Below are 22,384 nucleotides of genomic sequence, written 5' to 3'. Positions count from 1 at the left end.
ACACACACACACACACACACACACACACACACACACACACACAGCTCTTCTCCATGCTGGGCATTTTATTTTTCCCCAATTCCATTTATTGATGCACTTTTATAACCAACTCCATCTGTGGCACTGAGACCAGTCTGGAGTGATGGGGCCCTGGGAGAGGAGGCCAGGAAGCCGGCTGGAGGAAATGCAAACTTTAATTCTTGGCACATGCCTAGAGGAAGCGAGCTGGTATGGGGCAAGAGGAGGCTGACCGGTTGTTCCAGGAGCAACTTAAGGAAGGGATGGAGACTGATGCCATGGCCGTGAGCTCTATAGACCAACATCCTCAGCTAAGACACCAGACACCAAGTGGGGAGGAGAAAACACAGAAACTGCAATACTGCTGACAGAGCTCCTCCTGGGGCCCTGACCACCACCTTTCATGTGTACATTGCCACTGTGCATTATATATCCCAGCACCTGGCTGCAGGGGACATGCCTGGGAAATTGGTGCACAGGCTTTGGAGTCTGAAAGGCTTTAAGAAGAGGCTGGGGTCTGCCAGCCTCTTCTTAAAGGCCCAGATGGTACGTATTTTAGGGTTTGCAAGTCAAGAAGTCGCTCACAACTACTAAGTTCTGCCATTGTAGAACCACAGCCACCATACACAATATGTAATTGAATGGGCATGGCTGTGTCCTAATAAAACTTTATTTACAAAAACAGGCAGCCTGCCCTCAGGGCATAATTGGCCCCTCCCTCCCATCATCCTCCCAGTTCAGATGCAACTCACAAAACTGATTATAGCCACAGGCGCTCAGCCCAGTTGCTCAAAGGAAAAATGCAAAATTGTGAGAAAGCAAGTACACATGGTACAGCCTAGTGGTCAAAACCATAGGCTAGGTTCAAGCCTGGCTTTGTCACTTACAAGCTCCGTAACCTTAGAAAAGTTACTTACCTGTTCTGTGCCTCAGCATTATCTTCTGTAAAATGAAGATGCTAAACAGTGGGTGTGTGTAAGGACTTGATTATTCAGCTCATGTGCTAAAACAGTATCCGGAAGATAGTATGAGCCTTATTATCAAGGAGTCTGGTGAGACTGCGAGATGGGTAACAGAAGGAGGCTTTCATGTGATGGCAGAGGAAGGCCTCTTAATCTAACCTTAGGAGGGCTTCCCAGAGGAGGTGCCCTTGGACCTGAGGCACTGACAATAAGTAGGAGTCACTCAGGAGAAGAAGACGGAAGCCTGTTTGTGCATCTCATTAAAGGCAAGAAAAAGTAAGTCTTTTTTAAGGCCTCACAAGGAGGCTTGGTATTCCCAGGATTTGCTGCAAAGCAACCAGGCAGAGACCAGGCTGGAGAGATAAGCAGGGGCCAGATCATGCGAGACTATGTGTGCTATGCAGTAGAATGTGGGTTTTATCTTCATGACACTGGGGGCTATGGAAATGTTTTAACTGGAGGAGATTTGTACCTAGATGTGTGCTCACTGGTGCTGCGGTCTAGAGGATGGATTAGAGCGGACAAGGGTAGAGGCATGGGGACCACCAGGAAGCCCTTGCATAGATTAGGGCAGGGAGGAGGTGGCTGCCCTTAGGCAGGGACCCTGGGAGGAGAGAAGAGGCACAAGCAGGAGATGTTAAGGAGATAGAAGCATCCAGATACGGAATCCTGTTGGACATATGGAATGGTAGAGAGGGAGGAGGCTAGAGTGACTCCCGGGTTCTGAGCTAACTAAAATCATGACCAGCAGAATCAATTGACATCACCACTCACCTTTAAAGTTCTGACACAGCAGAGCTTTATCACAGACTGATTTGGGACCAGAACTCAAAAACCATCATGCAGACATCTCTTCAAGATCCTGATATCAATTCTTTTGGACATATACCCAGAATTGGGATTGCTGGATCATAGGGCACTTCTATTTTTAATTGGGAGGAACCTCCATACTGTTTTCATAGCTGCTGTAGCATTTTGCATTCCCACCAACAGTGCACAAGTGTTCCAATTTCTCCACAACCTTGCCAATGCTTATTAGATTTTGATTCTTTTAAAAGAGCCATCCTAACAAGTGTGAATGATATCTCCCTGTGGTTTTGATTTACATTTCTCTGGTGATTAGTGATGTTTGGCACCTTTTCATGTGCCTGTCGGTCATTTGTACGGCTTCTTTGCACTCCCGTGTTCAATGACGTATAATACGCAATAGCCAAGACATGGAAACAACCCAAAAGTCCATCACCAGACAAATGGCTAAAGAAAATACACATCCAGTAGAGAATGACTTAAGCTTAAAAAGGAAAGAAATCGTATCACTCGTGATAACATAAATGGACCTTCAAGACATTATGCTAAGTGGGATAAATCAATCACAGAAGGACAAATATTACATGATTCCACTTGCATGTTGAATCGAAAGTAGTCAAACTTACAGAAGAAGAAAATAGATTGGTGGTTGCTAGATGGTGGGGGGGAGGAGGGAGAAACGGGAAGTTGTTGCTCAATGAGTATAACATTTCAGTTATACAAGATGAAGAAGTTCTAGGGGTTTGCTGTATAACATAGTACCCACCGTTAACAATACGATATTGTGCACTTAAAAAATAAAAAGGGTAGGTCTCATGTTAATTGTTCTTATCACACAAAAAAGCAAAGGGACACAAGGAAACTTTTGGAGGTGATGGGTGTGCTTGTTACCTTGACTGTGGTTGTTGTAGCGCAGGTGTAGGCATATGTCCAAACTTAAATTGAATATATTAACGATGTGCAGTTTGGGGTACATCGATTAAACCTCAGTAAAGCTGTTCTTTAAAATAACCTGAGGTAGTAAGGAGCCTGTCAGAGGCTATTTCATACATCCCTCTGCCTCAGGACCCACCTGCATTCAACCCATCTAAATGGTCAGCCACGGGTGCAGTAAAGGACAGATGCTCCATGAACACAGAGGTTGGCTCTGCTCTCAAGAAAGAAGCTGCTCCTACATGGAGGTGAAGGTCTTGAGGACCTGGAGAGTCAGAGCTTTTAACTATTAGGCACTACCGTGGTCGCTCCCGCCACGGAGCACAGGCTCCGGACGCGCAGGCCCAGCGGCCATGGCTCACGGGCCCAGCCCCTCCGCGGGATGTGGGATCTTCCCGGACCGGGGCACGAACCCGTGTCCCCTGCATCGGCAGGCGGACTCTCAACCACTGCGCCACCAGGGAAGCCCCCCTGTTTCCTTTTATTTCTTGTAAAATTAGCCAGCCAGGTCAGCTTCCTTGCTGTAGGGGGAGGGAGGGTCTGGCAGATAGCCACCCCAACTGCATCACAGTTAAAGCTCCATGGCCTCAGCCACGACAGATGCAATTTATCTACAGCCAAGGCAAAGAGGGAAAAAAAGATGCCATTTCTTCCCTTCCTTGCTGTTAGAGGCCATTTATCACTATCGTTATTTTTATAGCAGTGTGGAGTGCTCAGCCCTCACCGCTGCCCCCCAGGAAATGTGAACAAATGAGGAATCTGAAACCCATGCTATCAAGGAAGGCATCAAAGCACAGAGGGTGATTAAGAATGGGATGTCAAATTCCCACCCCCCTGCCGTCTCTAGTTCTTATTTTAACTCCCTCCCATGCGCCGGAATTCCCCAGAGAATCTGAGTTGTGGACCAGAATGGAAGAGTTGGTCTAAAACACCTGGCGCATCAGTAGACTTTGAAAAAGGAGTTTATTGTAATGCTCATGCCAAGTGACCTCTGATTTAAGCCAGCAGAGTAAGCAAAACTGACTCAATGAGAAAATTCGGTGTGAGGCCTGTAGGACTTAAAGTTTTGCTGGAAAGGTGGAAAGGTGGAGAAAGAAAATGGAACCTACTCTCATTTGGGTGAAGGTTGGTGTTGCTCACCTCAAAGCAGAAGTGAGTGCTTTAATGCATTGAGAGATTCTATTTGCCTTGCTACAATGGGGAAGGTGTGTATAGTGGAGCTTTGGTATTATATGAACCTGAAACTGAATCTTGACTTCTCCAGTACCTCAGGGATTTACAAACTGGGAATAATTATATCCATATCATAGGGTTGTTATTTTTTTAATTAAAATACCAGCATTATTTTTTTGCTGCTCAAATGGTTCAAGCTTTAGCCATTGGGAGCTCCATCAAGTTCGCTCCTATCTTCTTTCAACAAGCCTCCAGATATTCTAAGCTCATCTTGTATTTTCCTTTCCTCACTCCTGTAATCAACCACTTCTTCTAGGACCCCCGGTTCCTTTTAATGGAAAATGGTGTTTAGAGACCAAGATCTGAGCATTACATGTGCTCATGGTTACTGAGGTGTCATTGATTCTAGGCCCTCTCATCAGACAGAGCTAAGAAATATAGGTATGTACACCAACCCATGCATATATGCATATCGATATTTCTTCATCTATCTATATTGTAGTTTTGCAAGAAGAAAATGAGGTAGGAAACTTAAGAGAATGTTTTATCTTTGCAACTTTTCTGTTCACTCAAAATTAAAGGTTTTTTTTAAAGTATATAAAGAATCTAGAATATAATAAGCATGCAATAGCTTCAGATTCCCTTTCCATCCCTCCACTTCCTGAACATGACTGCTCTACCTCAAGAATTTATAAGTGGCCCCATAGGATTGTTGCAAAACATACTGGATGTGTTTCTGGATGTGTTTCAGGATGTGCCCTATTACAGCCAACTAGCAGCAGGAACCATTCTGGCCAAGCTCTTTGAGCAATTAGTTGACTCTATCCAAAGTTTGAAGCAGAGCCTTTTATAATCTGGAGGGGGATATAGTTTAGGCTCCCCTAGCAGCAGACCCTGAGACAGGATTCAGGTGCTAATAATTTATTTGGGGGGCACCAGGAACACTATATGGAAACGGGAAATCATCCAGAGAGAGGAAGGCAGCCAAAATGTGTGCATTAATAAGCCAGCTTCCCCAGTGAGGGTCTGCAACATAATCCCATAAGGAAACTCCAGGAAATGCTATAAAGCACATGCCTCAAAATTATCCACACACACCCAGCAAAGTAGCTAGGGGATTTTACATACAAACCCACATTCATCATTGGTTGAAGGCTGCTCCCAGTGTTGTTGCTTCCCCAGCACAGGCAGAGTGGCCTCCTGTGGTTCTGGGGAAAGATGGGCCTTAGCTTGCCCCAGACACCAGTGGCCATGCCAGGCCCAAGTTCAGTCTGCTTGTCTCCATTTCCTCAACTTCTCCAGTTCTCCTGAGCTTCCTTGAGAAGACTATGTAATGGGAAGAGAATCACGACATCTCCTGAGCTTTTGGCTTAGGAGGAGAAGATTTGTCAAGGAAGAGCCAATTTCATCTAACCAAATATTCAGTAAACTGTGACAAGGTAGCCAGACCTACAAATTTCCTCAAAATGATATTAAAATATATTTATAGAGAGCTAAGTGGCATTTCTCTATATATGAATATGTAAATTTCTGGTTTTGTAAGTGTCTGTGGTTGAGAATGAGAATGAGTGGGTACAGAGCCGTGAATTCATAAAGAAGTTTGAAAGAAGCTCTTTCCAACCTTTTGGTGTGTTACGTTATTAAGGTACAGTAGACTTGCAAAGTATCTTGTAAACTTAAAAGTTTAATGCATCATTTGCAGAAGTTTTCCACCGAGTTTGCTCTAAGAAAGGTCAATGAGGAGAAAGGGCTGTCATCTCAACCTTTCCCCTTAAGAAGAGCTGCATGGTTGGCTTCCCCAGCCAGAACCAGCATCCCTCCCTTCATCCTGAGGATCCAGAGCTTCTTGCATGGCAGGCTTGCCATGTAAAGATGCAGACTGTATCCAGCGCAAGCACACCCAGCCTAGGGATGATGGAGCACTGAAATCTTGCCCACACCCCCGTCACCAAGCCAAGCACCCTGATGCAGGATTGCAACTGCCAAGAAGAAGAGGTATCTTTTATTAATTTGCACAAAAGCACCATGTGGGTCAACAGCATTCATATGTGTAACATGCATTATATACAAGCACCAAAGACAAGGAGTTATCAATTTAAGCATTGCAAGACCAGGACACAGAGAGAGGAAAAAGACTTGTCCAGGGTATATTCTTTTGCTGGGACTGCCATAACAAAATGCCACAGACAGGTTGGCTTCAACAACAGAAATTTATTGCCTCACAGTTCTGGAGGCTAGAAGTCCGAGATCAAGGTGTCAGCAGGATTAGTTCCTTCTGAGGTTCTCTCATCGGCTTATATATGACCGTCTTCTCCCTGTGTCTTCATATGGCCTTCCTTCTATATGTGTCTGTGTCTTCATCTCTTCTTCTTATAAGGACACCAGCCGTATTGTATTTGGGCCCACCCTAATGACCTCATTTTAGCTTAATCACCTCTTTAAAGATCCTATCTCCAAATATAGTCACATTCTCAGGTACTGGGGAGTTAGGACTTCAACATATGGGTTTTGGAAGTGGGGGAGCACAATTCAGCCCATAACACAGGGCAACACAGAAAGTCATTAATGATTCCAGAAATTGAACTTAATATTTTCTGACTTCCTATCTATGAAACTCTGGGGCTTATTCCAAAGTCGTCACATCCCAGTCAACCCTTGTTTTTGACAGAGGTGTAAATGGAACTGCAGACACTAAGAAGAAGAAAAAAAGCAGTCTGCCTCACTGCTGCTCCTGCTTAGCAAGTCATGCTGCCATCCCTAAATGGAGCCAGGATCTCCTGTGACACCCACATAATACCCACCTCCACTGGTTCCTTCAGCAGAGGAGGGGAATGTCATTCCAGAGCCAAGAGCTCACAGGTGCCTGTTAGATACCCACTTCCCTCCCCTGAGCAGCCACTTCCCACCTGGTCTACACAGAGAATGGGTTTCCACAAACCCAGATTTCAGAGACATTTGTGTCATTTCTGCATGATGAAGAGATCACCACGGTGAAGCCCCTTCTATGTCAAACTTCTGCAGGGAAGAGGCTGTGCTCACCTCCACTCAGGGCTTTGGATGATCTATGTAAATGGAACTTCCTAAAGCAGTGCAGTGCACAACCAGCATAACTGTATGGGGCAGCCCTGCCACAGTATCAACACCTGTTACCCCATAAGTTGTTTCTATCTGTTCCCTCCTTTTCCCCTCCTCTCAACTTCTTGCCCCTTCCCAGTCTTTTGTTATGGTAAAACTGCTTATTCCTTACAACCAATCAACCAACGGACAGCATTGTATCCAGTCTCCCAGACTGCCCCCAGTTACCGCCACCTCCTGGAATTTATACCCCAAAATTGTACCAGGGTGATTGATAGAATACTGCAGAAATGATGGCATGTCACTTTCAAGATCAGGTTATAAAAACAATGTGGCTTCTATCTTGATCAGTTTCTCTCTCTTACTCTCTTGAACCTTTTGCTCTGGAGGAAGCCATGTCATAAGAAACCATTTGGTAAGATCCGCCTAGCAAGGAACAGGAGCTTCCTGCCAACAGACACATGGGTGAGCTCAGATCCCCCAAACACAGTCTTCAGATGACTGCAGCCCTGACTGACTCACAGCTAAGCTGCTCCTGGATTTCTGACCTACAGAAACTATGAGATAATAAATGTTTATTGCTTTAAGCTGATAAGTTTGGGGTCACTTGTTACGCAGCAACAGATACCGAATGCAAGCAAACCACATGTGGAGTCAGATCAACTCAGCCCCTCACAGAATCACCTCCACTGAGCTGAGTTTGGATGTTCTGCCCCAAATTTTATCAGAGGTGGTTACAAGAAACAGCCACATAGAATGTGCCACCGATTCTGCCGCACACCTGTGATTAAGCGTATTGTTTACTGCTTCATTAACTTCGTGGTTCTCTTTGTAAAGGGCCATATGAGAAACACTTTAAGGGTTTAGAACAGGGTTTGCCTTTATTCAGGTATTCATTATCTGAACTCCTACAGTTACATGTTTACCTAGGGAAGCAAAAGTCTCCACATATAATATTAGTCCTCTCTCCTTAATATTCCTCCCACATGCACATTAGGATCTATGCCTTCCTTTCCTATCAACATCTTTGGTGCTCAACCTTTCCCTGGTTGACAGAGGATCAATACCCTGGGAATACAATGCAAACTGATTGCAAAGTATAATTGCAAATATTGCAGAGGAAGGGGGCAGGATTTCATAAAGTCTATGAGAGTGAAGTTGAGGAACTGCTGGCATCGTGTGCAAAGCCTTTGACGAATGTGTATTTGGGAGCGTTAAAGCAGTTAACAGCTGAAGAGGGGAGAACAGCAAGGACGATGATACCATGAAGACTTTGAAAGGGATTGGTTTGAATATGAAAGGAATAAGAGAGGCTCTGGAGAAAATTTATAAAGCGCTCAAAGAGTTTTTGCAAAAAATAACACTTTTATGATCATGCTGAAAAAGTCAAACATGAATTTGAGAATGTTATTTCATTCTACCATATACTTTTGTTGGGAAAATTCCACCAAAAAAGTCAGCCCTTGGTTTCCGCTGTTCATTGAAAGAGCAGACTGATAGTATCATGTGCAAATCCAATTTTGTTAAGTTTACAATAAAATAAACTTACTTTTAATAATTTTTGCTTTCACATTTCAAGGTACAGTCTAACAAAGCTCTGTTTTAAATATTAACTGTGAGATGTTTGTCTCACAGTTAAGAGGCATCTTTAAGGCCAATTTTTTTTGAAATTTATTTTTTTTATATATCAGGTCCTTATTAGTTATCTATTTTATACATATTAGTGTATATATGTCAATCCCAATCTCCCAATTCATCTCACCACCACCACCGTGCTCACTTTCCCCCTTTGTGTCCATACATTTACTCTCTACATGGGTGTCTCTATTTCTGCCTTGCAAACTGGTTCACCTGTACCATTTTTCTAGATTCCACATATATTTGTTAATATACGATATTTGTTTTTCTCTTTCTTTTTTTTTTTTTTTTTTGCGATATGCGGACCTCTCACTGTTGTGGCCTCTCCCTTTGCGGAGCACAGGCTCCGGATGTGCAGGCTCAGCGCCCATGGCTCACAGGCCCAGCTGCTCCGCGGCATGTGGGATCCTCCCGGACTGGGGCACGAACCCACGACCCTGCATCAGCAGGCCGACTCTCAACCACTGCGCCACCAGGGAAGCCCTGTTTTTCTCTTTCTGACTTACTTCACTCTGTATGACACTCTCTAGGTCCATCCACTTCTCTACAAATGACCCATTATATTCCTTTTTATGGCTGAGTAATATTCCATTGTATATACGTACCACATCTTCTTTATCCGTTCATCTGTCGATGGGCATTTAGGTTGCTTCCATGACCTGGCTATTGTAAATAGTGCTGCAGTGAACATTGGGGTGCATGTGTCTTTTTGAATTATGGTTTTCTCTGGGTATATGCCCAGTAGTAGGATTGCTGGGTCCTATGGTAATTCTATTTTTAGTTTTTTAGGAACATCCATACTGTTCTCCATAGTGGCTATATCAGTTTACATTTCCACGAACAGTGCAGGAGGGCTCCCTTTTCTCCACAGCCTCTCCAGCATTTGTTGTTTGTAGACTTTCTGATGATGCCCATTCTAACTGCTGTGAGGTGATACCTCATACTAGTTTTTTTTTTTTTTACATCTTTATTGGAGTATAATTGCTTTACAATGGTGTGTTAGTTTCTGCTTCATAACAAAGTGAATCAGTTATACATATACATATGTTCCCATATCTCTTCCCTCTTGCGTCTCCCTCCCTCCCACCCTCCCTATCCCACTCCTCCAGGCAGTCACAAAGCACCGAGCTGATCTCCCTGTGCTAGGTGGCTGCTTCCCACTAGCTATCTATTTTACGTTTGGTAGTGTATATATGTCCATGCCACTGTCTCACTTTGTCACAGCTTACCCTTCCCCTCCCCATATCCTCAACTCCATTCTCTAGTAGGTCTGTGTCTTTATTCCTGTCTTACCCTTAGGTACTTCATGACATTTTTTTTTCTTAGATTCCATATATATATGTTAGCATTCGGTATTTGTTTTCTCTTTCTGACTTACTTCACTCTGTATGACAGACTCTAGGCCCATCCACCTCACTAAAAATAACTCAATTTCGTTTCTTTTTATGGCTGAGTAATATTCCATTGTATATATGTGCCACATCTTCTTTATGCATTTGTCCAATGATGGACACTTAGGTTGTTTCCATCTCCTGGCTATTGTAAATAGAGCTGCAATGAACATTTTGGTACATGACTTTTTTGAATTATGGTTTTCTCAGGGTATATGCCCAGTAGTGGGATTGCTGGGTCATATGGTAGTTCCATTTGTAGTTTTTTAAGGAACCTCCATACTATTCTCCATAGTGGCTGTACCAATTCACATTCCCACCAGCAGTGCAAGAGTGTTCCCTTTTCTCCACAGCCTCTCCAGCATTTATCGTTTCTAGATTTTTTGATAATGGCCATTCTGACCGGTGTGAGATGATATCTCACTGTAGTTTTGATTTGCATTTCTCTAACGATTAATGATGTTGAGCATTCTTTCACGTGTTTGTTGGCAGTCTGTATATCTTCTTTGGAGAAATGTCTATTTAGGTCTTCTGCCCAGTTTTGGATTGGGTTATTTGTTTTTTTGTTATTGAGCTGCATGAGCTGCTTGTAAATTTTGGAGATTAATCCTTTGTCAGTTGCTTCATTTGCAAATATTTTCTCCCATTCTGAGGGCTGTCTTTTGGTCTTGTTTATGGTTTCCTTTGCTGTGCAAAAGCTTTGAAGTTTCATTAGGTCCCATTTGTTTATTTTTGTTTTTATTTCCATTTCTCTAGGAGGTGGGTCAAAAAGGATCCTGCTGTGATTTATGTCATAGAGTGTTCTGCCTATGTTTTCCTCTAAGAGTTTGATAGTTTCTGGCCTTACATTTAGGTGTTTAATCCATTTTGAGCTTATTTTTATGTATGGTGTTAGGGAGTGATCTAATCTCATACTTTTACATGTACCTGTCCAGTTTTCCCAGCACCACTTATTGAAGAGGCTGTCCTTTCTCCACTGTATATCCTGCCTCCTTTATCAAAGATAAGTTGACCATATGTGCGTGGGTTTAACTCTGGGCTTTCTATCCTGTTCCATTGATCTATCTTTCTGTTTTTGTGCCAGTACCATACTGTCTTGATTACTGTAACTTTGTAGTATAGTCTGAAGTCAGGGAGCCTGATTCCTCCAGCTCCGTTTTTCATTCTGAAGATTGCTTTGGCTATTCGGAGTCTTTTGTGTTTCCATACAAATTGTGAAACTTTTTGTTCTAGTTCTGTGAAAAATGCCAGTGGTAGTTTGATAGGGATTGCATTGGATCTGTAGATTGCTTTGGGTAGTAGAGTCGTTTTCACAATGTTGATTCTTGCAATCCAAGAACATGATATATCTCTCCATCCATTTGTATCATTTTTAATTTCTTTCCTCGGTGTCTTATAATTTTTTGCATATAGGTCTTTTTAGGTAGGTTCATTCCTAGATATTTTATTCTTTTTGTTGCAGTGGTAAATGGGAGTGTTTTCTTAACTTCACTTTCAGATTTTTCATCATTAGTGTATAGGAATGCAAGAGATTTCTGTGCATTAATTTTGTATCCTGATACTTTACCAAATTCATTGATTACCTCTAGTAGTTTTCTGATAGCATCTTTAAGATTCTCTCTGTATGGTATCATGTCATCTGCAAACAGTGACAGCTTTACTTCTTCCTTTCCGATTTAGATTCCTTTTATTTCTTTTTCTTCTCTGATTGCTGTGCCTAGGACTTCCAAAACTATTTTGAATAATAGTGGTAAGAGTGGACATCCTTGTCTTGTTCCTGATCTTAGAGGAAATGTTTTCAGTTTTTCACCATTGCGAATTATGTTTGCTGTGGGTTTGTTGTATATGACCTTTCTTATGTTGAGGTAGGTTCCCTCTATCCCCACTTTCTGAAGGGTTTTTATCATAAATGGGTGTTGAATTTTGTCAAAAGCTTTTATTGCATCTATTGAGCTGATCACAGGTTTTTTATTCTTCAGTTTGTTAATATGGTGTATCACATTGATTGATTTTTGTATGTTAAAGAATCCTTGCTTCCCTAGGATAAATCCCACTTGATCATGGTGTATGATCCTTTTAAGGTGTTGATGCATTCTGTTTGCTAGTATTTTGTTGAGGATTTTTGCATCTATGTTCATCAGTGATATTGGTCTGTAGTTTTCTTTTTTTGTAGTATCTTTGTCTGGTTTTGGTATCAGGGTGGTGGTGGCCTCATCAGATGAGTTTGGGAGTGCTCCTTCCTCTGCAATTTTTTGGAACACTTTGAGAAAGATGGGTGTTAGCTCTTCTCTAAATATTTGATAGAATTCACCTATGAAGCCATCTGGTCCTGGACTTTTGTTTGTTAGAAAATTTTTTTTATTTATTTATATTTTTGTGGCACTTGGGCCTCTCACCGCTGTGGCCTCTCCCACTGCGGAGCACAGGCTCCAGACGCGCAGGCCCAGCGGCCATGGCCCACGGGCCCAGCTGGTCCACAGCACGCGGGATCCTCCTGGACCGGGGTACGAATCCGTGTCCCCTGCATCGGCAGGCGGACTCCCAACCACTGCACCACCAGGGAAGCCCTAGAAGATTTTTAATCACAGCTTCAATTTCATTACTTGTGATTTGTCATTCATGTTTTCTATTTCTTCCTGGTTCAGTCTTGGAAAGTTATACCTTTCTAAGAATTTGTCCCTTTCTTCCAGGTTGTCTATTTTATTGGCATAGAGTTGCTTGTAATAGTCTCATATGATGCTTTGTATTTCTGCAGTGTCTTTTGTAACTTATTCTTTTTCATTTCTTATTTTATTGATTTGAGTCCTCTCCCTCTATTTCTTTATGAGTCTGGCTAAAGGTTTATCAATTTTGTTTATCTTCTCAAAGAACCAGCTTTCTGTTTTATTGATCTTTGTCATTGTTTTCTTTGTTTCTATTTCATTTATTTCTGCTCTGATCTTTATGATTTCTTTCCTTCTGCTAACTTTGGGTTTTGTTTGTTCTTCTTTCTCTAGTTCCTTTAGATGTAAGGTTATATTGTTTATTTGAGATTTTTCTTGTTTCTTGAGGTAAGATTGTATTGCTATAAACTTCCCTGTTAGAACTGCTTTTGCTGCATCCCATAGCCTTTGGATCATCGTGTTTTCATTGTCATTTGTCTCTAGGTATTTTTTGATTTCTTCAGTAATCTCTTTGTTATTTATTAACGTATTGTTAGGCTCCATGTGTTTCTGTTTTTTACGTTTTTTCCCCTGTAATTGATTTCTAATCTCGTAGCGCCCTGGTCAGAAAAGATGCTTGATATGATTCCAATTTTCTTAAATTTACTGAGGCTTTATTTGTGATCCAAAATGTGGTCTATCCTGGAGAATGTTCCATGTGCACTTGAGAAGAAAGTGTAATCTGCTGTTTTCGGATGGAATGTCCTATAAATATCAATTAAGTCCATCTTGTTTAATGTGTCATTTAAAGCTTGTGTTTCCTTATTAATTTTCTGTCTGGATGATCTGTCCATTGGTGTAAGTGAGGTGTTAAAGTCCCCCACTATTATTGTGTTACAGTCGATTTCTTCTTTTAGAGCTGTTAGAATTTACCTTATATATTGAGGTGCTTCTATGTTGGGTGCATATATATTTATAATTGTTCTATCTTCTTCTTGGATTGATCCCTTGATCATTATGTAGTGTCCTTCCTTGTCTCTTGTAACATTCTTTATTTTAAAGTCTATTTTATCTGATATGAGTATTGCTACTACATCTTTCTTTTGATTTCCATTTGCATGGAATATGTTTAACCATCCCCTCACTTTCAGTCTGTATGTGTCCCTAGGTCTGAAGTGGGTCTCTTGTAGACAGAATATATATGGGTCTTTTATTTGTATCCATTCAGCGAGCCTGTGTCTTTTGGTTGGAGCATTTAATCCATTCACATTTAATGTAATTGTCGATATGTATGCTCCTAGTACCATTTTCTTAATTGTTTTGGGTTGTTTTTGTAGGTCCTTTTCTTCTCTTGTGTTTCCCACTTAGAGAAGTTCCCTTAGCATTTGTTGTAGGGCTGGTTTGGTGGTGCTGAATTCTCGTAGCTTTTGCTTGTCTGTAAAGCTTTTGATTTCTCCATCGAATCTGAATGAGATCCTTGCCAGGTAGAGTAACCTTGGTTGTAGGTTCTTCCCTTTTATCACTTTAAATATATCATGCCACTCCCTTCTGGCTTGTAGAGGTTCTGCTGAGAAATCAGCTGTTAACCTTATGGGACTTCCCTTGTATGTTATTTGTCATTTTTCCCTTGTTGCTTTTTTTTTTTTTTTTTTGGCTGTACGTGGGCCTCTCACTGTTGTGGTCTCTCCCATTGCAGAGCACAGGCTCCAGACGCACAGGCTCAGTGGCCATGGCTCACAGGCCCAGCCACTCTGCAGCATGTGGGATCTTCCCAGACTGGGGCACGAACCCGTGTCCCCTGCAGCGGCAGGCAAACTCTTAACCACTGCGCCACCAGGGAAGCCCCCTTGTTGCATTTTATAATTTTTCTTGGTCTTTAATTTTTGTCAATTTGATTACTCTGTGTCTTGGCATGTTTCTCCTTGGGTTTATCCTGCCTGGGACTCTGTGTTCCTGGACTTAGGTGGTTATTTCTTTTCCCATGTTAGCAAAGTTTTCAACTATAATCTCTTCAAATATTTTCTCAGGTCCTTTCTCTCTGTCTTCTCATTCTGTGACCTCTATAATGTGAGCGTTGGTGCATTTAATGTTGTCCCAGAGGTCTCTTGGGCAGTCTTCATTTCTTTTCATTCTTTTTTCTTTATTCTGTTCTGTGGCAGTGAATTCCACCATTCTGTCTTCCAGGTCACTTATCTGTTCTTTTGCCTCAGTTATTCTGCTATTGATTCTTTATAGTGTATTTTTCATTTAAGTTATTGTATTGTTCATCTCTGTTTGTTTGTTCTTTAATTCTTCTAGGTCTTTGTTAAACATTTCTTGCATCTTCTTGGTCTTCGCTTCCATTCTTTTTCCAAGGTCCTGGATCATATTCACTATCATTATTCTGAATTCTTTTTCTAGAAGATTGCCTATCCCCACTTCATTTAGTTGTTTTTCTGGGGTTTTATCTTGTTCCTTCATCTTCATCCTAGCCCTCTGCCTTTTCATCTTGTCTGTCTTTCTGTGAATGTGGTTTTCATTCCACAGGCTGCAGGATTGTAATTCTTCTTGCTTCTGCCGTCTGCCTTCTGGTGGATGAGGCTATCTAAGAGGCTTGTGCAAGCTTCCTGATGGGAGGGACTTGTGGTGCATAGAGCTGGGTGTTGCTCTGGTGAGCTGAGCTCAGTGAAACTTTAATCCAATTGTCTGCTGATGAGTGGGGCTGAGTTCCCTCCCTGTTGGTTGTTTGGCCTGAGGTGACCCAACACTGGAGGCTACAGGCTCTTTGATGGGGCTAATGGCGGACTCCGGGAGGGCTCATGCCACAGAGTACTTCCCAGAACTTCTGCTGCCTGTGTCCTTGTCCCCTCAGTGAGTCACAGCCACCCCCTGCCTCTGCTAGAGACCCTCCAACATTAGCAGGTAGGTCTGGTTCAGTCTCCTATGGGGTCACTGCTCCTTCCCCCTGGGTCCTGATATGCACACTACTTTGTGTGTGCCCTCCAAGAGTGGAGTCTCTGTTTCCCCCAGTCCTGTGGAAGTCCTGCAATCAAATCCCATTAGCCTTCAAATCTGATTCTCTGGGAATTCGTCCTCCCATTGCTGGACCCCCAGATTGGGATGCCTGACATAGGGCTCAGAACCTTCACTCCAGTAGGTGGGCTTCTGTGGCATAACTGTTCTGTTTCTGAGTCACCCACCCAGCAGTTATGAGATTTGATTTTATTGTGATTGCGCCCCTTATACCACCTCATTGTGGCTTCTCCTTTGTCTTTGGATGTGAGGTATCTTTTTTGGTGAGTTCCAGTGTCTTCCTGTCGATGATTGTTCAGCAGTTAGTTGTGATTCCAGTGCTCTCGCAAGAGAGAGTGAGTGCACGTCCTTCTACTCTGCCATCTTGAACCAATGTCACAGCCAATTTAAAGTCGGCCTTTTCTACCTTCAAGTATACCAAGGTATCAAAGGCTGAAGCTAGCAGAGGGAAAAAATCATTCTTGTCCTGAGGAACTGGCCTGTGGCCTCATTTCTGATCATCTGTGTTTTGTATCTTCCATATTTGGCTTTTTGCCTGAACTTCTGGGAAGCTAAGTGTGGTTCTGCTCCCAGTTCCAGTGTGTGGGTTTTTCCCACACCACCAAGAAACTCTGGGACATCAGCAGGCTGTCCTACAATTCTACTCAATTATGACATGATCTATCAAGCGATAGCATCAGATCCCACTGGTTAAGGGCTCAGTCCTACAAAACTGCCCCCCACCCTGACACCAATCACAAGTCCAAGTTGTCACCTGTGCTTCCAACTGACCAACTATAGATTGGAGGTTTCAACAACCCCTTCCTTGGATTCAATCAATTTGCTAGAGTGGCTCACAGAACTCAGAGAAACATTTTACTTACTAGGTTACTGGTTTATTATAAAAGGCTATAACCCAGGAAGAGCCAGATGGAAAATATCCACAAGGCAAGGTACATTGGAAGGGACTCGGAGCTTCCATGCCCTCTCTGGACATACCACTCTCCCAGCATCAACACAGTTAACCTGGAAGCTCTCCAAACCCTGTCCTTTGCATCTTTACAGAGACTTCATTACATAGGCATGACTGATTAAATCACTGGCCATTGGTGATTGATTCCATCTCCAGCCCTGCTCCCCTCCCCTGAGGTCAGGTGGGTGAGACTAAAAGTTCCAACCTTCTACTCACCCGGCTGATTCTCCAAGCAACCAACAACCCCCAACTTTAGATGCAGTCCAAAACTCACCTCATTAACATAACAAAAGAGCACTTTGTCTCTCTCATCACTTAGGAAATTCCAAATATTTTAGGAGCTTTGTGCCAGAAGTAGGGACAATATCTATTTCTTATTATATATCTATATTTCTTATTATAAATCACAATATAACACTGTCAAGCTTTGCTGTTGTCATGTTTAGTTTCTCTTTTATCCTTGGTCCCAAATTTTCCTTAGTGTCCATCCTTCACTAAAACAATTGAATATGTATGTTGTAGACAAAGTGCAGCACAGACTTCCATCAGCCTTCTCAGCCTCTTTACTGCCTTTGACTAGGTTAGTCCCATGGCCTTCCCCCAGCCTCCTTTTTTGCTTTTTCTAACACATGGTACTCTAGCTACTTTTCTTCCTACATTTCTATCCTTTCTTTCTGGGTCCCCTTTTCCCAATGTAGAAATTTCTCTGCCTGAAACATTTGCTCTCTTTTCATATGTGTCCAATGGTGTCTAGAAAGGAAGGATGGTCCAAAAGCCATCTTGTCACATCAACAAAGTTTATCTTAAGGCCACTCTAGAGTTACTTATTCTTTTTTTTTTAATTTTTATTTTATATTGGAGTATAGTTGATTAACAATGTTGTGTTAGTTTCAGGTGTACAGCAAAGTGATTCAGTTATACATATACATGTATCTATTCTTTTTCAAATTCTTTTCCCACTTAGGTTATTATATAATACTGAGCAGCGTTCCCTGTGCCATACAGTAGGTCCTTGTTGGTTATCTATTTTAAATATAGCAGTGTGTACATGTCAATCCCAAACACCCAATCTATCCATCCCCCCCGACCCTTCCCCTCTGGTAACCATGTTTGTTCTCTAAGTATGTGTGAGTCTGTTACTGTTTTGTAAATAACTTCATTTGTAACATCCCTTTTTTAAGATTATGCATATAAGACATATCATATGATATTTGTCTTTCTCTGTCTGACTTCATTTAGTATGATAATCTCCAGGTCCATCCATGTTGCTGCAAATGGCATCATTTCATTCTTTTTAATGGCTGAGTAATATTCCATTGTATATATGTACCACCTCTTTTTTATCCATTCATCTGTCAATGGAAATTTAGGTTGCTTCCATGTCTTGGCTATTGTAAACAGCACTGCAATGAACATCGGGGTGCATGTATCCTTACAAGCAATTTTTTTCTCCAGATATATGCCCAGGAGTGGGATTGCTGGATCATATGATAGCTCTATTTTTGTTTATTAAGGAACATCCATACTGTTCTCCACAGTGCCTGTACCAATTTACATTCCCACCAACTGTGTAGGAGGGTTCCCTTTTCTCCACACCCTTAGAGTTATTTATTCTGATGCCCATTCTCTCAACCTGCCCAGACTCATTTTATTTTTTAGCCTATTATGTAATATTTAAGGTAGACAAAAGGTTTAAAAATAATGCAATGAATGTTGTGCACCCTATCGAGCTTAAGCAATAAAACATGGCTACAGAGGTAATGCTTTCTACCTCCAGCTCATTTTCAATTATTAAAAGAAGCGGGGGGGCGGAGTCACTATGGCGTACTAGGAGGATGTGGAATTCGTGTCTCCACACAACTAGGGCACCTACTAGGCACCAGTGGGGGACCACGGACACCTAAGGGGACAGGAGGAACCCCCAGTGGCCGGGTAGGACGTGGGGTGTGGGGGGAGTGAAGGGGGAGGAGAAGTGTAGGCGGGAAGGGACTGGCACCCCAAGGGTCGGCTGGGGGAGGGGAAGGGTTTCCCACACCCAAAGTGGGAAATTGGGGAACCACTGGGAGGGCAGAGGATCAAAAGGGAGCATGGCCAGGTTTCCCCTGCCCACTTGGTCCCCCAGGAACCTGCTGAGATCCTGGGCCTGATCCTCTGCCCACCAAGGCCCCCTCCAGCCGGGAGTGTCCTGAGTGGGAGGGAGGGAAGAGGGAGAAAAAGTAAAGGCTGGACCTCCAGGACAGCACCCCTGAGGGATGGCTGGGGGAGGGGAGGAGTTCCTATACCCAGCAGGACCTACCCACGGTTAGGGGTCCAGTGGCAATGGGGGAGACCCTGGGGGAGGGGTAGGAAGGGACAGAAGGGAACACAGTCAGAGCTTTCCCTGTCCATTTAGGCACTGGGGAGCCTGTTGGGATCCTGGGCCTAATCGTCTGCCCTCAGAGCCTCTCTCCTTCCACACAGAACCCAAGCCCTGCCCCTACACCCCCAGCCAGGGCCCTACCTCTACACTCGGAGACCCCCTCCAACGATCTGGACCTAAACCACACCCACACACCCTCACTCAGGGCCCTACCTCCAAACTCCAGAACTCCACACTCCATAGGCCTTCCTTGCAACGGGCTGCCTCTCCCCTTCTGAGCAGGTCCTCAGCAGAGGCCCCGCCCCATGCTTGAACATAGCCTCGCCTAGGTCCCACCCCACAGAGCCTTTTCCGGCTCCATGGGTCCTGAGCCTAGGCCCCACCCCATGCTCAAACATGACCCCCCCCACCCACCTAGGTCCCGCTGCAGCCTAAGTTCCACCCCCGCCTAAACTCTGCCCCCATAGCCAAGGCTTTTTTTTTTTTCCTCTTTTAGATTGGGGTTCTGTTTTACCTTGTTGATTCATTGTTGCTCATTCTTTTATATTTTTATTTTTCCTAATAAATCTTTTATTTTTCTACTTTTATTTTATTCTTTATACTTTGTTATTGCTCTCTCCGTTTGGTTTGTTCCCCCCCCCCTTTATTTATTTCCTTTTTTCTGTTCGGGTTTTATTATACTTTGTTGCAATTGTTTCAATTACAGTTTTGTTTTTCCTAATATATTTTCTATCTTTCTAATTTTATTTTGTTTTTTATTCTTTGATATTGTACTGCTTCTTTCTTTCTTTCTTTCTGTTTTTTTACCATGCCACGAAGTATGCAGGATCTTGGTTCCCAGGCCAGAGGTCAGGCCTGAGCTCCTGTGGTGGGAGCTCCGAGTCCAAACCTCTGGACTAACAGAGCACCTCAGAACCCAGGGAATATTAATCTGAGTGAGGTCTCCAAGAGTTCCTAACCCAGCTCCATCCAACTGCCTGCAAACTCTAGTGCTAGACGTCTCAGGCCAAACAATCAGTAAGACAGGAACACAGCACCACCCATCAAAAAAAAAAAATGAAATGACAAAACAATATGTCACAGAAGAAGGAGCAAGGTAAAAACCTACAAGACCAAATAAATGAAGACAAAATAGGCAAACTACCTGAAAAAGAATTCCGAGTACTGATAGTAAAGATGATCCAAAATCTCGGAAATGGAATGGAGAAAATAAAAGAAATATTTAACAAGGATCTATAAGAACTAAAGAACAAACAAACAGTGACAAACAACACACTTACTGAAATTTAAAATACTCTAGAAGGAATAAATAGCAGAATAACTGAGGCAGAAGAACGGATAAGTGACCTGGAAGATAAAATGGTGGAAATAACTACCAGAGAGAAGAATAAAGAAAACAGAATTGAAGACAATCTCAGAGACCTCTGGGAAAACATTAAACGCACCAACATTCATATTATAGGGGCTCCAGAAGAAAAGAAAAAGAAAGGGTCTGAGAAAATATTTGAAGAGATTATAGTCAAAAACTTCTCTGAAATGGGAAAGGAAATAGTCAGTCAAGTCCAGGAAGCACAGACAGTACCATACAGGACAAACCCATAGAGAAACATGCCAAGACACATATTAATCAAACTATCGAAAATTAAATACAAAGAAAAAATATTAAAAGCAGCAAGGGAAAAGCAACAAATAACATACAAGGGAATCCCAATAAGGTTAACAGCCGATCTTTCAGCAGAAACTTGGCAAGCCAGAAGGAAGTGGCAGGACATATTTAAAGTGTTGAAAGGAAAAACCTACAACAAAGATTTTTCTACCCAGCAAGGATCTCATTCAGATTCGGTGGAGAAATTAAAACCTATGCAGATAAGCAAAAGTTAAGAGAATTCAGCACCACCGGCCTTCCCTGGTGGCGCAGTGTCAAGAATCCACCTGCCAGTGCAGGGGACACGGGTTTAAGCCCTGGACTGGGAAGATCCCACATGCAGAGGAGCAAGTAAGCCCGTGTGCCACAACTACTGAGACCACGTGCTGCAACTACTGAAGCCCACGCATCTAGAGCCCATGCTCCACAAGAGAAGCCACTGCAATGAGAAGCCCACACACCCCACAGAGAGTAGTTCCCCACTCGCCACAACTGGAGAAAGCCTGGGCACAGCAACAAAGACCCAACACAGCCAAAAATAAATTAATAAATTTTTTAAAAAAGAGAGAGAGAATTCAGCACCACCAAACCAGCTCTACAACAAAGGTTAAAGGAAATTCTCTAGGCAGGAAACACAAAAGAAGGAAAAGACCTACAAAAACAAACCCAAAACAATTAAGAAAATGGTACTAGGAACATACGTATCGATAATTACCAAAAATGTGAATGGATTAAATGCTCCAACCAAAAGGCATAGACTGGCTGACTGGATACAAAAACAAGACCCATACATATAATGCCTACAAGAGACCCACTTCAGACCTAGGGACACATACAGACTGAAAGTGAGGGGATGGAAAAAGATATTCCATGCAAATGGAAATCAAAAGAACGCTGCGGTAGCAATTCTCATATTAGACAAAATAGTCTTTAAAATACAGACTATTACAAGAGACAAAGGACACTACATAATGATCAAGAGACCAATCCAAGAAGACATAACAATTGTAAATAGTTATGCACCCAACATAGGAGCACGTCAATACATAAGGCAAATGCTAACAGCCATAAAAGGGGAAATCGACAGTAACACAATCATAGTAGGGGACTTTAACATCCCACTTTCACCAATGGACAGATCATCCAAACTGAAAATAAATAAGGAAACACAAGCTTTAAATGACACATTAAACAAGATGGACTTAATTGATATTTATAGGACATTCCATCCAAAAACAACAGAATACACTTTCTTCTCTTCATGGAACATTCTCCAGGGTAGACCATATCTTGGGTCACAAATTAAGCCTTGGTAAATTTAAGAAAATTGAAATGGTATCAAGTATCTTTTTGGACCACAATGCTATGAGACTAGATATCAATTACAGGAAAAAAAATTATAAAAAATACAAACACATGGAGGCTAAACAATACACTACTAAATAACCAAGAGGTCATGGAAGAAATCAAAGAGGAAATCAAAAAATACCTAGGAACAAATGACAATGAAAACACAATGACCCAAAACCTATGGGATGCAGCAAAAGCAGTTCTAACAGGGAAGTTTATAGCAATACAATCCTACCTTAAGAAGCAGGAAACATCTCGAATAAACAACCTAACCTTGCACCTCAAGCAATTAGAGAAAGAAGAACAAAAAAACCCCAAAGCTAGCAGAAGGAAAGAAATCATAAAAATCGGATCAGAAATAAATGAAAAAGAAATGAAGGAAACAATAGCAAAGATCAATAAAACTAAAAGCTGGTTCTTTGAGAAG

This window comes from Monodon monoceros, unplaced genomic scaffold, assembly GCF_005190385.1.
Source record: "Monodon monoceros isolate NGI ecotype Baffin Bay Population unplaced genomic scaffold, NGI_Narwhal_1 Super_Scaffold_18, whole genome shotgun sequence".
NCBI classification, from domain to species: Eukaryota; Metazoa; Chordata; class Mammalia; order Artiodactyla; family Monodontidae; genus Monodon; species Monodon monoceros.
This window is presented reverse-complemented; position numbering follows the sequence as displayed.